The 14,397-nt window shown below is 42.5% G+C and overlaps 1 protein-coding gene across 1 annotated transcript in view; it reads right to left on the bottom strand.

Moving 5' to 3' along the window:
* The window catches only part of atg4da (autophagy related 4D, cysteine peptidase a), a 51,531-nt gene extending 37,573 nt beyond the window's left edge, over window positions 1-13,958 (bottom strand). Inside the window, exon 1 of the mRNA XM_061976987.1 lies at window positions 13,674-13,958. The gene's annotated coding sequence lies outside the window, so the exon portion shown is untranslated. The remainder of the gene's footprint in view (window positions 1-13,673) is intronic.
* Window positions 13,959-14,397: the final 439 nt, after the last annotated feature.

Here is a 14,397-nt window from a genome sequence, read left to right as displayed (position 1 = left end):
CCCTGGTAGGGTCTCCCAAGGCAAACTGGTCCTAGGTGAGGGATCAGACAAAGAGCAGCTCGAAGACCTCAATGAAGAACACAAACATAGGACCCAGATTTCCCTCGCCCGGACGCGGGTCACCGGGGCCCCCCTCTGGAGCCAGGCCCGGAGGTGGGGAACGATGGCGAGCGCCTGGTGGCCGGGCCTGTCCCCATGGGGCCCGGCCGGGCACAGCCCGAAGAGGCAACGTGGGTCCCCCCTCCAATGGGCTCACCACCCATAGCAGGGGCCATAGAGGTCGGGTGCAGTGTGAGCTGGGCGGCAGCCGAGGGCAGGGCGCTTGGCGGTCCGATCCTCGGCTACATAAGCTGGCTCTTGGGACGTGGAACGTCACTTCGCTGGGGGGGAAGGAGCCTGAGCTAGTGCGTGAGGTGGAGAAGTTCCGGCTAGATATAGTCGGACTCACTTCGACGCACAGCAAGGGCTCTGGAACCACTTCTCTTGATAGGGGCTGGACTCTCTTCCACTCTGGCGTTGCCGGCAGTGAGAGGCGACGGGCTGGGGTGGCAATTCTTGTTGCCCCTCGGCTCAAAGCCTGCACGTTGGAGTTCAACCCGGTGGACGAGAGGGTAGCTTCCCTCCGCCTTCGGGTGGGGGGACGGGTCCTGACTGTTGTTTGCGTTTACGCGCCAAACGGCAGCTCAGAGTACCCACCCTTTTTGGATTCACTCGAGGGAGTACTGGAGAGTGCGCCCCCGGGTGATTCCCTCGTTCTACTGGGGGACTTCAACGCTCATGTTGGCAGCGACAGTGAAACCTGGAGAGGTGTGATTGGGAAGAATGGCCGCCCGGATCTGAACCAGAGTGGTGTTCTGTTATTGGACTTTTGTGCTCGTCACAGATTGTCGATAACAAACACCATGTTCAAACATAAGGGTGTCCATATGTGCACTTGGCACCAGGACACCCTAGGCCGCAGTTCCATGATCGACTTTGTAGTTGTGTCATCGGATTTGCGGTCTCATGTTTTGGACACTCGGGTGAAGAGAGGGGCGGAGCTTTCTACCGATCACCACCTGGTGGTGAGTTGGCTGCGATGGTGGGGGAGGATGCCGGACAGACCTGGCAGGCCCAAACGCATTGTGAGGGTTTGCTGGGAACGCCTGGCAGAGTCTCCTGTCAGAGAGAGTTTCAATTCCCACCTCCGGAAGAACTTTGAACATGTCACGAAGGAGGTGCTGGACATTGAGTCCGAGTGGACGATGTTCCGTACCTCTGTTGTCGAGGCGGCCGATTGGAGCTGTGGCCGCAAGGTAGTTGGTGCCTGTCGTGGCGGTAATCCTAGAACCCGTTGGTGGACGCCGTCGGTGAGGGATGCCGTCAGGCTGAAGAAGGAGTCCTATCGGGTTCTTTTGGCTCATGGGACTCCTGAGGCAGCAGACAGGTACCGACAGGACAAGCGGTGTGCGGCTTCAGCGGTCGCGGAGGCAAAAACTCGGACATGGGAGGAGTTCGGGGAGGCCATGGAAAAAGACTTCCGGACGGCTTCAAAGCAATTCTGGACCACCATCCGCCGCCTCAGGAAGGGGAAGCAGTGCAGTGTCAACACCGTGTATGGTGGGGATGGTGCTCTGCTGACCTCGACTGCGGATGTTGTGGATCGGTGGAGGGAATACTTGTGGATCGGTGGAGGGAATACTTCGAAGACCTCCTCAATCCTACCAGCACGTCTTCCTATGAGGAAGCAGGGCCTGGGGAATCTGTGGTGGGCTCTCCTATTTCTGGGGCTGAGGTTGCCGAGGTAGTTAAAAAGCTCCTCGGTGGCAAGGCCCCGGGGGTGGATGAGATCCGCCCGGAGTTCCTTAAGGCTCTGGATGTTGTGGGGCTGTCTTGGTTGACAAGACTCTGCAACATCGCGTGGACATCGGGGGCGGTACCTCTGGATTGGCAGACCGGGGTGGTGGTTCCTCTCTTTAAGAAGGGGAACCGGAGGGTGTGTTCCAACTATCGTAGGATCACACTCCTCAGCCTTCCCGGTAAGGTCTATTCAGGTGTACTGGAGAGGAGGCTACGCCGGATAGTCGAACCTCGGATTCAGGAGGAACAGTGTGGTTTTCGTCCTGGTCGTGGAACTGTGGACCAGCTCTATACTCTCGGCAGGGTCCTTGAGGGTGCATGGGAGTTTGCCCAACCAGTCTACATGTGCTTTGTGGACTTGGAGAAGGCATTCGACCGTGTACCCCGGGAAGTCCTGTGGGGAGTGCTCAAAGAGTATGGGGTAACGGACTGTCTTATTGCGGCAGTTCGCTCCCTGTATAATCAGTGCCAGAGCTTGGTCCGCATTGCCGGCAGTAAGTCGGACACGTTTCCAGTGAGGGTTGGACTCCGCCAAGGCTGCCCTTTGTCACCGATTCTGTTCATAACCTTTATGGACAGAATTTCTAGGCGCAGTCAGGGCGTTGAGGGGATCTGGTTTGGTGGCTGCAGGATTAGGTCTCTGCTATTTGCAGATGATGTGGTCCTGATGGCTTCCTCTGGCCAAGATCTTCAGCTCACGCTGGATCGGTTCGCAGCCGAGTGTGAAGCGACTGGGATGGGAATCAGCACCTCCAAGTCCGAGTCCATGGTTCTCTCCCGGAAAAGGGTGGAGTGCCATCTCCGGGTTGGGGAGGAGATCTTGCCCCAAGTGGAGGAGTTCAAGTACCTCGGAGTCTTGTTCACGAGTGGGGGAAGAGTGGATCGTGAGATCGACAGGCGGATCGGTGCGGCGTCTTCAGTAATGCGGACGCTGTATCGATCCGTTGTGGTGAAGAAGGAGCTGAGCCGGAAGGCAAAGCTCTCGATTTACCGGTCGATCTACGTTCCCATCCTCACCTATGGTCATGAGCTTTGGGTCATGACCGAAAGGTCAAGATCACGGGTACAAGCGGCCGAAATGAGTTTCCTCCGCCGAGTGGCGGGGCTCTCCCTTAGAGATAGGGTGAGAAGCTCTGCCATCCGGGGGGAGCTCAAAGTAAAGCCGCTGCTCCTCCACATCGAGAGGAGCCAGATGAGGTGGTTCGGGCATCTGGTCAGGATGCCACCCGAACGCCTCCCTAGGAAGGTGTTTCGGGCACGTCCGACCGGTAGGAGGCCACGGGGAAGACCCAGGACACGCTGGGAAGACTATCTCTCCCGGCTGGCCTGGGAACGCCTCGGGATCCCCCGGGAGGAGCTGGATGAAGTGGCTGGGGAGAGGGAAGTCTGGGCTTCCCTGCTTAAGCTGCTTCCCCCGCGACCCGACCTCGGATAAGCGGAAGAAGATGGATGGATGGATGGATATAAATAATAATGGAAGTATAATTGTTTGTATATAGTATATAAATTGGTACAAAGGTTTAACACGCGTATAAGGATATTTCACATGCCTTTACTGTGTATATAATTGAACAGTGTTCATATTGTGTATGATGTGTATTTATAATATGTTGTACAAAAGACATTTCATAATTTTCGGAAGTTCATCTTGTACTTGACATTGTTTATAGGGTTAGGCGCTATAAGTGTTCAACTTCAGCCTAAACCCTTTCGGTCTGCAACATTTTCATTTTCAATCTATGAATGTACAACTGTTTGTTTATTTTGTTGACCATTGACCGAAGAATAATAAACTAAATAAATAAAGTTGACATACATACCTTCAAAAGTTTACACACACTTGTAAAGAACATAATGTCATGGCTGTCTAGAGTTTCTAATCATTTCTACAACTCTTATTTTTGTGTGAGCACATACTTGTTGGTCACAAAAAAAATTGCGGGGACAAGAGGGGGATAAGACCGAGACAATAACAACCACAACAACAGAACAGTATCAGCAAATAGGATAATATGTACAAATATGATAGTGAAAGTGATATCAAAGAAGCAGTTAGTGAAGTAAATATTAATAACATAGAAATGACAAAGAACATTATTGCACTACAAATGGAGCAATAAAAAAAACAATAGAAATAGTACCATTGATAATGAATAACAAGAATTATCTCTGTCATCAAAAATACAATTGTTTCAAATGCAACAATTCATATATGTAATGATAACTTGAATTACAAAAAAAAGCAGATAAATGGAGGGGGGAAAAGAGAAGCAAACTGTTTTAACCTTGTAGATTGTTATAGTAACAATAGGTTGAGCTTTGTCAGTGTGCCGTGTTTTACTCCGTTTATATATATATATATATACAGTGGTGGTGAAAAGTGTACATACACTTGTAAAGAACATCATGTCATGGCTTTCTTGAGTTTCCAATCATTTCTACAACCCTTATTTTTTTGTGATAGAGTGATTGGAGCACATACTTGTTGGTCACAAAAAAACATTCATGAAGTTTGCTTCTTTTATGAATTTATTATGGGTCTACTGAAAATGTGCTGGGTCAAAAGTATACGTACAGCAATGTTAATATTTGCTTACATGTCCCTTGGCAAGTTTACCTGCAATAAGGCGCTTTTGGTAGCCATCCACAAGCTTCTGCTTGAATTGTTGACCACTCCTCTAGACAAAATTGGTGCAGTTCAGCTAAATGTGTTGGTTTTCTGACATGGACTTGTTTCTTCAGCATTGTCCACACTCAGGACTTTGGGAAGGCCATTCTAAAACCGTCATTCTAGCCTGATTTAGCCATTCCTTTACCACTTTTGACGTGTGTTTGGGGTCATTGTCCTGTTGGAACACCCAACTGCGCCCAAGACCCAACCTCCGGGCTGATTATTTTAGCTTGTCCTGAAGCATTTGGAGGTAATCCTCCTTTTTCATCGTCCCATTTACTAGTTCTACTGGCAGCAAAACAGGCCCAGAGCATAATACTACCACCACCATGCTTGACGGTAGACATGGTGTTCCTGGGACGTTAAAGTGCATCCGGCAGTGGAGGCTCCTTTATGGGGTCTTGGGGCACGAGGAGGTTAACCCCTTTACTATTGTTACCCCAGGTGGCCCTTGGCAAAGTCCTAGTACCTCACTGCCCCCTAGCCAGGGATACGGTGAAGACCTCAACTGCGGAGCAGGCGGAAGACGGTAAATTTAAGAACTACCACAACGGCGGAAGAAGGCTGCAGCAGAAAAGGGTCCCCAGTCGTCTTGGACTCCATGCCACTGGACCCTGACCCGATTCTGTCAAGGATCGTGTGGTGACTGTCTGTGCACCAGTCTCCCCACGTAAAACAAAGTCACGCAGAGGCATCCTCCATAAAGGGATACACCCCTACCAGGAGGATCGTCATACTCGTTCGAGTGACCGCCGATGATTGGTGTTCCTGGGATTAAAGGCCTCACCTTTTCTCCTCCAAACATATTGCTGGGTATTGTGGCCAAACAGCTCAAGTTTTGTTTCATCTGACCACAGAACTTTCCTCCAGAAGGTCTTATCTTCATACTTGCCAACCTTGAGACCTCCGATTTCGGGAGGTGGGGGGCGTGGTTAAGAGGGGAGGAGTATATTTACAGCTAGAATTCACCAAGTCAAGTATTTCATATATATATATATATATATATATATATATATATACACACACATATATACATATATATATATATATATATATATATATATATATATATATATATATATATATATATATATATATATATATATATATATATATATATATATATATGTATATATATATATTTATTTATATATATACACAATAAATACTTGACTTTCAGTGAATTCTAGCTATAAATATATATTTCTTTTATTATATATAAATATATAAAATAAATACTTGAATTTCAATGTTCATTTATTTACACATATACACACACAACACTCATCTACTCATTGTTGAGTTAAGGGTTGAATTGTCCATCCTTGTTCTATTCTCTGTCACTATTTTTCTAACCATGCTGAACACCCTCTCTAATGATGCATTGCTGTGTGGCAGTGGCACACACAAAAGTGCTTTCATCAAATGCAGTAGATGGCAGTATTGTCTTGTTTAAGAGTGTCACAACATTGCTGTTTACGGCAGACAAACTGCTTTACGGTAGACGAAAACGTGACTGCTGTTGTTGTGTGTTGTTGCCGCGCTGGGAGGACGTTAATGAAACTGCCTAACAATAAACCCACATAAGAAACCAAGAACTCGCCCTCCATCATTCTACAGTTATAACGTGATTGGGCAGGTACGCTGTTTATATTGTGGGAAAGCGGACTGAATTTCGTGAGATTTTCGGGAGAAAATGTGTCCCGGGAGATTTTCGGGAGAAAATGTGTCCCGGGAGGTTTTCGGAGTTGGCAAGTATGCTTATCATTGTCCATGTGATGTCAGATGAAACATAAATTGAGCTGTATGTAGGGCTGGGCGATATATCGATATACTCGATATATCGCGGGTTTGTCTCTGTGCGATATAGAAAATGACTATATCGTGATATTCGAGTATACGTTCTCACGCAGTTGCTTTTAGCTGCGGGCATTAAACTGCATGCGTTTCTCACTCTTTCTTGTCTCTCCTTCTCACAGAGACATAAAACAAGCACACCTTCTTACATACGTCACATACTGTCACGTGAGCAATGTCACACACTCTCGCGGAGCAGACAATAGCGACATGGTAACGTTAGCTGTGATGCTAACAGCTAACGGTATGGTTTGAGTGGTAATACGAGAGAAAGAAGGTGCGAATCTGGTAACAAATGGAGGAATAATTAATTCCCAAGAAAAACAGCACGGGGTGCATCGTCTGACGGTGGTTTGGCTTCAAGCGGGAATATGTTTTTACATGTCAACATCTCCGTTCGGTGCCACACCAACTAAATGCCGAAGCAACTATTTCCACATCAACACCGTAGGACAGTGGTTCTCAAATGGGGGTACGCGTACCCCTGGGGGTACTTGAAGGTATGCCAAGGGGCACGTGAGATTTTTTTTAAATGTCTGTCAAAAAGAACTGTGAAAAGAAAAGCAACAATGCAATATTCAGTGTTGACAGCTAGATTTTTTGTGGACATGTTCCATAAATATTGATGTTAAAGATTTCTTTTTTTGTGAAGAAATGTTTAGAATTAAGTTCATGAATCCAGATGGATCTCTTTTACAATCCCCAAAAAGGGCACTTTAAGTTGATGATTACTTCTATGTGTAGAAATCTTTATTTATAATTGAATCACTTGTTTATTTTTCAACAAGTTTTTAGTTATTTTTATATCTTTTATTCCAAATAGTTCAAGAAAGACCACAACAAATGAGCAATATTTTGCACTGTTATACAATTTAATAAATTAGAAACTGATGACATAGTGCTGTACTTTACTTCTTGAATTACAAAAAAATTCACAGGGGGTACATCACTGAAAAAAGGTTGAGAACCACTGCCGTAGGACATATACTATTTGATATGCAGCTCATTTTTATTTGACACTTATTGAAATATCTTGTGTGCGCTTTTTTTGTTTTAAACTATTGTAGTGTTCTGTACAAAAAGTGCACTTTAATTTAGTGTTGTTTTGAAATGTCATCTTAGTGACATCATTCACAAAAGTGCACTAATAGCTTGTTTTAAAATGTCTCTGACAATCTTGCACTTTCTGTTTTGAAATGACATGAATGTTTGTGCCACTGCTTAATAACTGTTTAATAAATACACTTTTGATAAATTGACTTAGTTGTGATTTCCCTCTCTGCATGAAAGTTTAATATTAGCATATATTAATTAGGGATGTCCCGATCCAAGTTTTTGCACTTCCGATCCGATACCGATATTGTTTTTGCATTTCCGATCCGATACCGATACTGGCCTATCCGAGCATGTATTAAAGTTTAAAGTTACTTAGCCTACTTAGTTGTCAGAATCATGTTGAAAAGGGTTTTAGTACTCTTGATAACAACTAGCCAGCTGAATTAGGGGAGTTTGAATAATACACAATGGTTGGTAACAAGAAACTGACCTGTTTATTCAAGGATAAACACAAAATAGACCAAATTATACATGACAAACAGAAATGGCATCATTGAACTAGGGCTGGGCGATATGGCCTTTTTTTAATATTGCGATATTTTAAGGCCATATTGCGATACACAATATATATCTCGATATTTTGCCTTAGCCTTAAATGAACACTTGATGCATATAATCACAGCAGTATGATGATTCTATGTGTTTTGATTGATTGATTGAGACTTTTATTAGTAGGTCGCACAGTGAAGTACATATTCCGTACAATTGACCACTAAATGGTAACACCCGAATAAGTTTTTCAACTTGTTTAAGTCGGGGTCTACTTAAATTGATTCATGATACAGATATATACTATCAGATATATACTATCATCATAATACAGTCATCACACAAGATAATCACATTGAATTATTTACATTATTTATAATCCAGGGTGTGGAGGGGGGCGCCGGATGTAAGTGTCAAAAAGATAGCCAAAAGAGTTTGATATGAGAATAAATCTAAAGTTAAAATACAGGGTAGAAATGCACCCATTTGCAGGAAATGTAGTCTTGATTTTCAAAATGTTCTTTCAAGGCTTGCATGTCTACATTAAAACATTCTTCTTCATACTGCATTAATATATGCTACTTTTAAACGTTCATGCAGAGAAGGAAATCACAACTAAAAAAATCACTAATTTTTTCATACGGTCTTGATGTGGAAATTTTTGCCTCGGCATTTTGATGGTGTGGGCGTGTGGCACCGAACGGAGATAAGCGTCTCGACAGACGTCACAATATTTGAACAATGATGACGAAAACTGTTTTCTCTGTCGTGTCCGTGTGTCGAAAATTGTAATGCACTTATTTTTTTTATTTGATGTTGTGCGTGGCATAGATTTGCTATGCGCAGAGGACGCTTGAGCATTGCACAGGCGCGCACCTTAGAGGGAGCGCTGCTCGCACGGCTTCGCTAGCATCACAGCTAACGTTAGCCATGCTGCTACCTCTCTGCTCGGGGAGGACGTATACGTATGTGACGTATGACGTGACAGTATGTGACGTATGACGTGACAGTATGTGACGTATGACGTGACAGTATGTGACGTATGACGTGACAGTATGTGACGTATGACATGACAGTATGTGACGTGTGTAAGAAGATGCGCTTGCTGTCTGTGAGAGGGAGACACAGGAAAGAGTGAGTAGAGCCTGTCGTGTAATGCCAGCAGCTAAAAGCAACTGCGTGAGAATCCACAGACCTGTAGATGTGTTGAAGGTGTGCTGGAAAATGCGGAACGGAAATTAGGGAGCAGCAGAAAACTGGAATGTATTATTTAAATCGGTGCGTTGGAAAACACGAACCGGAGTTTTTTTTTAAACTGGATCTGGATCGGCATTTTCCCATGCCTTGCCGATACGCAATATTTGGCAAATATCGGATCGGGATATCCCTAATATTAATGCAGTATGAAGAAGAATGTTTGAATGTAGACACATAGAATCATCATACTGCTGTGATGATATGCATCAAGTATTCATTCAAGGCTAAGGCAAAATATCGAGATATATATCGTGTATCGCGATATGGCCTACAAATATTGAGATGTTAAAAAAAGGCCATATCGCCCAGCCCTAGCTGTATGCTGTATGTATACTTTTGACCCAGCAGATTTGGTCACGTTTTCAGTAGACCCATAATAAACTCATAAAAGAACCAAACTTCATGAACGTTTTATTATGTGACCAACAAGTATGTGCTCTAATCACTCAAAAAAAATAAGAGTTGTAGAAATGATTGGAAACTCAAGACAGCCATGACATTATGTTCTTTACAAGTAGTGATGGGTCCGGCAACACCGATGCATCGGCGCATGCGCCGAGCTCATAGAGCGAAACCCTGTGTCGGTGCGCGTACCACTTTTAGAAAGTCACGTGACCGATCATGAGCTGTTTTGGTCACGTGACCGATACGCGGACTGTGTCGCACTGACGCCTCCTCTGTGCCCTGTGAGCGGGTCTTTTCTACAGCCGGAGAAATAATAACTAAGAAGAGAAAGCGTCTAAAATTGAATACGTTGGAAAAACTGTTTTTTTTTTATAAAAATGTGTAAAAAAAAAAATAATAATAATAATTTCCAGGTCCACAAGCATCCTCATTCACAACACGTTCTCTTAGATTTCCATGTTATGATCAGAGGTGGGTAGTACCGTATTTTCCGCACCATAAGCCGCCCTGGGTTATAAGCCGCGCCTTCAATGAACGGCATATTTCAAAACTTTGTCCACCTATAAGCCGCCCCGTGTTATAAGCCGCATCTAACTGCGCTAAAGGGAATGTCAAAAAAACAGTCAGATAGGTCAGTCAAACTTTAATAATATATTAAAAACCAGCGTTCTAACAACTCTGTTCACTCCCAAAATGTACGGTAATGTGCAAATGTGCAATCACAAACATAGTAAAATTCAAAATAGTGCAGAGCAATAGCAATGTCACAACACACAAAATAAACATAACGCTCACTTTCTGAAGTTATTCTTCAATCATAAATCCCTCGAATTCTTCTCCTTCGGTGTCCGAATTAAAAAGTTGGGCGAATACGGGATCCAAAATGGCCGGCTCCGTCTCGTCGAAGTCATCAGAGTCAATGTTGCTATTGTTGTCCAGCAGTTCCGTGAATCCTGCCTTCCAGAAGGTTCGGACCACAGTTGAGACCGATATATCCGCCCAGGCATTTACAATCCACTGGCAGATGTTGGCGTATGTCGTCCGGCGCTGTCTCCCTGTCTTAGTGGCGCAGGTCATCTTGTTGCTTCAATTCTCTTGCTGCTGCTCTATTTCCGTGTTCTACTGCGTGACTTATTGCCTTGAGTTTGAATTCTGCGTTGTACGCGTGTCTCTTAATAGGAGCCATTTTGTGGTCTTTACAGATGTAAACACACAAATGGAATGAAACGTAATATCCGCGCCCTTCTTCTTCTACGGGGGCGGGTGGTTGCTTACAGTAGAAGAAGAAGCGCTTCCTCTTCTATGGGGGCGGGTGCTTACCTTGGCGGTTGCTTACCGTAGAAGAAGAAGCGCTTCCTCTTCTACGGGGAAAAAAGATGGCGGCTGTTTACCGTAGTTGCGAGACCTAAACTTTATGAAAATGAATCTTAATATTAATCCATATATAAAGCGCACCGGGTTATAAGCCGCACTGTCAGCTTTTGAGTAAATTTGTGGTTTTTAGGTGCGGCTAATAGTGCGGAAAATACGGTAACTCCGTTACATCTACTTGAGTAACTTTTGGGATAAATTGTACTTCTAAAAGTAGTTTTAATGCAACTTACTTTTACTTTTACTTGAGTATATTTATAGAGAAGAAACGCTACTTTTACTCCGCTACTTTTATCTACATTCAGCTCGCTACTCGCTACTAATTTTTATCGATCTGTTAATGCACGCTTTCTTTGTTTTGGTCTGTCAGACAGACCTTCATAGTGCCTGCCTTACTGGTGACGTTTCACTCCGTTCCACCAATAAAATGCAGTCACTAGTGACGTTTGACTCCGTTCCACCAATCAGATGCAGTCACTGGTGACATTGGACCAATCAAACAGAGCCAGGCGGTCACATGACCTAACTTAAACAAGTTGAAAAACTTATTGGGGTGTTACCATTTAGTGGTCAATTGTACGGAATATGTACTGTACTGTGCAATCTAATAATACAAGTTTCAATCAATCAATCAAAAGTGTGAAGGAAAAAAGACACTTTTTTATTTCAAACGTACATCCCGTCACAAGCCTAAAGACTGACTGTACAGTTCCTGTCTTCACAATAAAAGTGCCGCTCCATCGCGCCTGCGCTTTCAAAATAAGAGTCTCCGAAAGCCAGCGCAAACAAGCTAGCAAGCTACGGAATTTGCCGCCAATGTATTTCTTGTAAAGTGTGTGAAAACGAATATGGAAGCTGGACAAATAAGATACCAGAAACCAACCACTTTCATGTGGTATTAGACAGAAAGGAGGAACTTTTTTTCTCCTGCATTTGAAAACGTGGACGTTAAGCACTGCTGTCTGATTACAATCAATGCAAGTCATCAGAATCAGGTAATACACCAACTTATATTCTTGTCAACATGAAAGAAAGGAATCTATATGTGTTAAAGATGCATGTATATTCATTAAAACACCTTTAACATGTAAACAAAAACGGCAAAATAAATAAATATAAATGATATACTGTATATATCAATGTATGTGTATATATGTGTATATATATATATATATATATATATATATATATATATATATATATATATATATATATATATATATATATATATATATATATGATATGTGTGTGTATGTTACTCATCAGTTACTCAGTACTTGAGTAGTTTTTTCACAACATACTTTTTACTTTTACTCAAGTAAATATTTGGGTGACTACTCATTACTTTTACTTGAGTAATAAATCTCTAAAGTAACAGTACTCTTACTTGAGTACAATTTCTGGCTACTCTACCCACCTCTGGTTATGATACATGTTCACATTATTTATTGACTGTATCTAAAAAAGACAAAAAATATATTTTTATTTAAATGAAGTTATGAAATAATCCTAAATGAAATACAATGACTTGGTTTATATTATTGTATATACTAGGTCAGTGGTTCTCAACCTTTTTTCAGCAATGTACCCCCTTTTTTAATTCAAGTACCCCCTAATCAGAGCAAAGCATTTTTGTTTGGAAAAAAAAAAGATGAAGTAAAATACAGAACTATGTCATCAGTTTCTGATTTATTAAATTGTATAACAGTGCAAAATATTACTCATTTGTAGTGGTCTTTCTTGAACTATTTGGAAAAAAAGATATAAAAATAACTAAAAACTTGTTGAAAAATAAACAAGTGATTCAATTATAAATAAAGATTTCTACACATAGAAGTAATAATCAACTTAAAGTGCCCTCTTTGGGGATTGTATTAGAGATCCATCTGGATTCATGAACTTAAATATTTCTTCACAAAAAAAAAATCTTTAACATCAATATTTATGGAACATGTCCACAAAAAAATCTAGCTGTCAACACTGAATATTGCATTTCTTTTCACAGTTCTTTTTGACAGACATTTTAGTGACAAACCTGAGCTTGTGCTTCACTGAGTTTATGAACTTACATTCATATTTTGTTGAAGTATTATTCAATAAATATATTTATAAAGGATTTTTGAATTGTTGCTATTTTTAGAATATTTTTTAAAAATCTCACGTACCCTTTGGCATACCTTCAAGTACCCCCAGGGGTACGCGTACCCCCATTTGAGAACCACTGTACTAGGTCATAAAATCAGTGTCAGTTGAGTCGGTCCATAGGTTGCCTGTAGGGATTTTTAATGTCTAGCAGATGTCAGTATTTAGTGACACAGTATCAATACAGTTTTGCAATGTGTCGAAACGCTTCATGACGCCTCATCAACCCACCACTAATGCTGTATGTATACTTTTGACCCAGCAGATTTGGTCACGTTTTCAGTAGACCCATAATACATTTATAAAAGAAGCAAACTTCATGAATGTTTTTTTTTATGTGACCAACAAGTATGTGCTCTAATCACTCAAAAAAAAAAAAGAGTTGTAGAAATGATTGGAAACTCAAGACAGCCATGACATTATGTTCTTTACAAGTGTATGTACACATTTGATCGCGACTAAAGCAATTAATTTAAACACCATAGGAATTACATATAGTTTAATCCAAACAAGGTATTGTACTTACCCGATCAGAAAGTAGTCCCGAGGCTGATGATGGCGAACATGTTGGTGTTGTTTTTATCGATATTATTAGCTTGTCAAAGCTAGCCGACATTAGCATTAGCTCACCCGGCGTAGCACCGGCCAGCGGTCAAGCCAACCCGCCCCAATGTCGAACTAAGCCGCTGACACAAAAACAATGTTTCGAAGGTTAAACATTGAAAACGCGGTGGACTTGAGACATAACGCCTGGAACATAAGACGAGACATGGCTACTTCTCTACCCTCAGGAAACCACTTTTTTCCCCGGATGTTCTTCCTCAACGCAACGCGATTGGTTGACGTTGACGTTGACGGGCGGGGATTGGTTGAAATGCTGAGTCGTTTTCTATTGGCGGATACAAACCACGTGATGCGAACCAGGAAGGGGCCGACTGTATTTTGTAGGTCAGGGTTTTTCAACCACTGTGCCGCGGCACACTAGTGTGCCGTGAGACACAGTCTGGTGTGCCGTGGGAGATTATCTAATTTCACCTATTTGGGTTAAAAATATTTTTTGCAAACCAGTACCGTATTTTTCGGACTATAAGTCGCAGTTTTTTTCATAGTTTGGCCGGGGGTGCGACTTATACTCTGGAGCGACTTATGTGTGAAATTATTAACACATTACCGTAAAATATCAAATAATATTATTGATCTCATTCACATAAGAGACTAGATGTATAAGATTTAATGGGATTTAGTGATTA

The sequence above is a fragment of the Nerophis lumbriciformis genome, linkage group LG16 (genome assembly GCF_033978685.3).
Source record: "Nerophis lumbriciformis linkage group LG16, RoL_Nlum_v2.1, whole genome shotgun sequence".
NCBI lineage: Eukaryota > Metazoa > Chordata > Actinopteri > Syngnathiformes > Syngnathidae > Nerophis > Nerophis lumbriciformis.
Note: the sequence above shows the minus strand (reverse complement) of the source record. Positions and strands in the feature narration are given on the sequence as shown.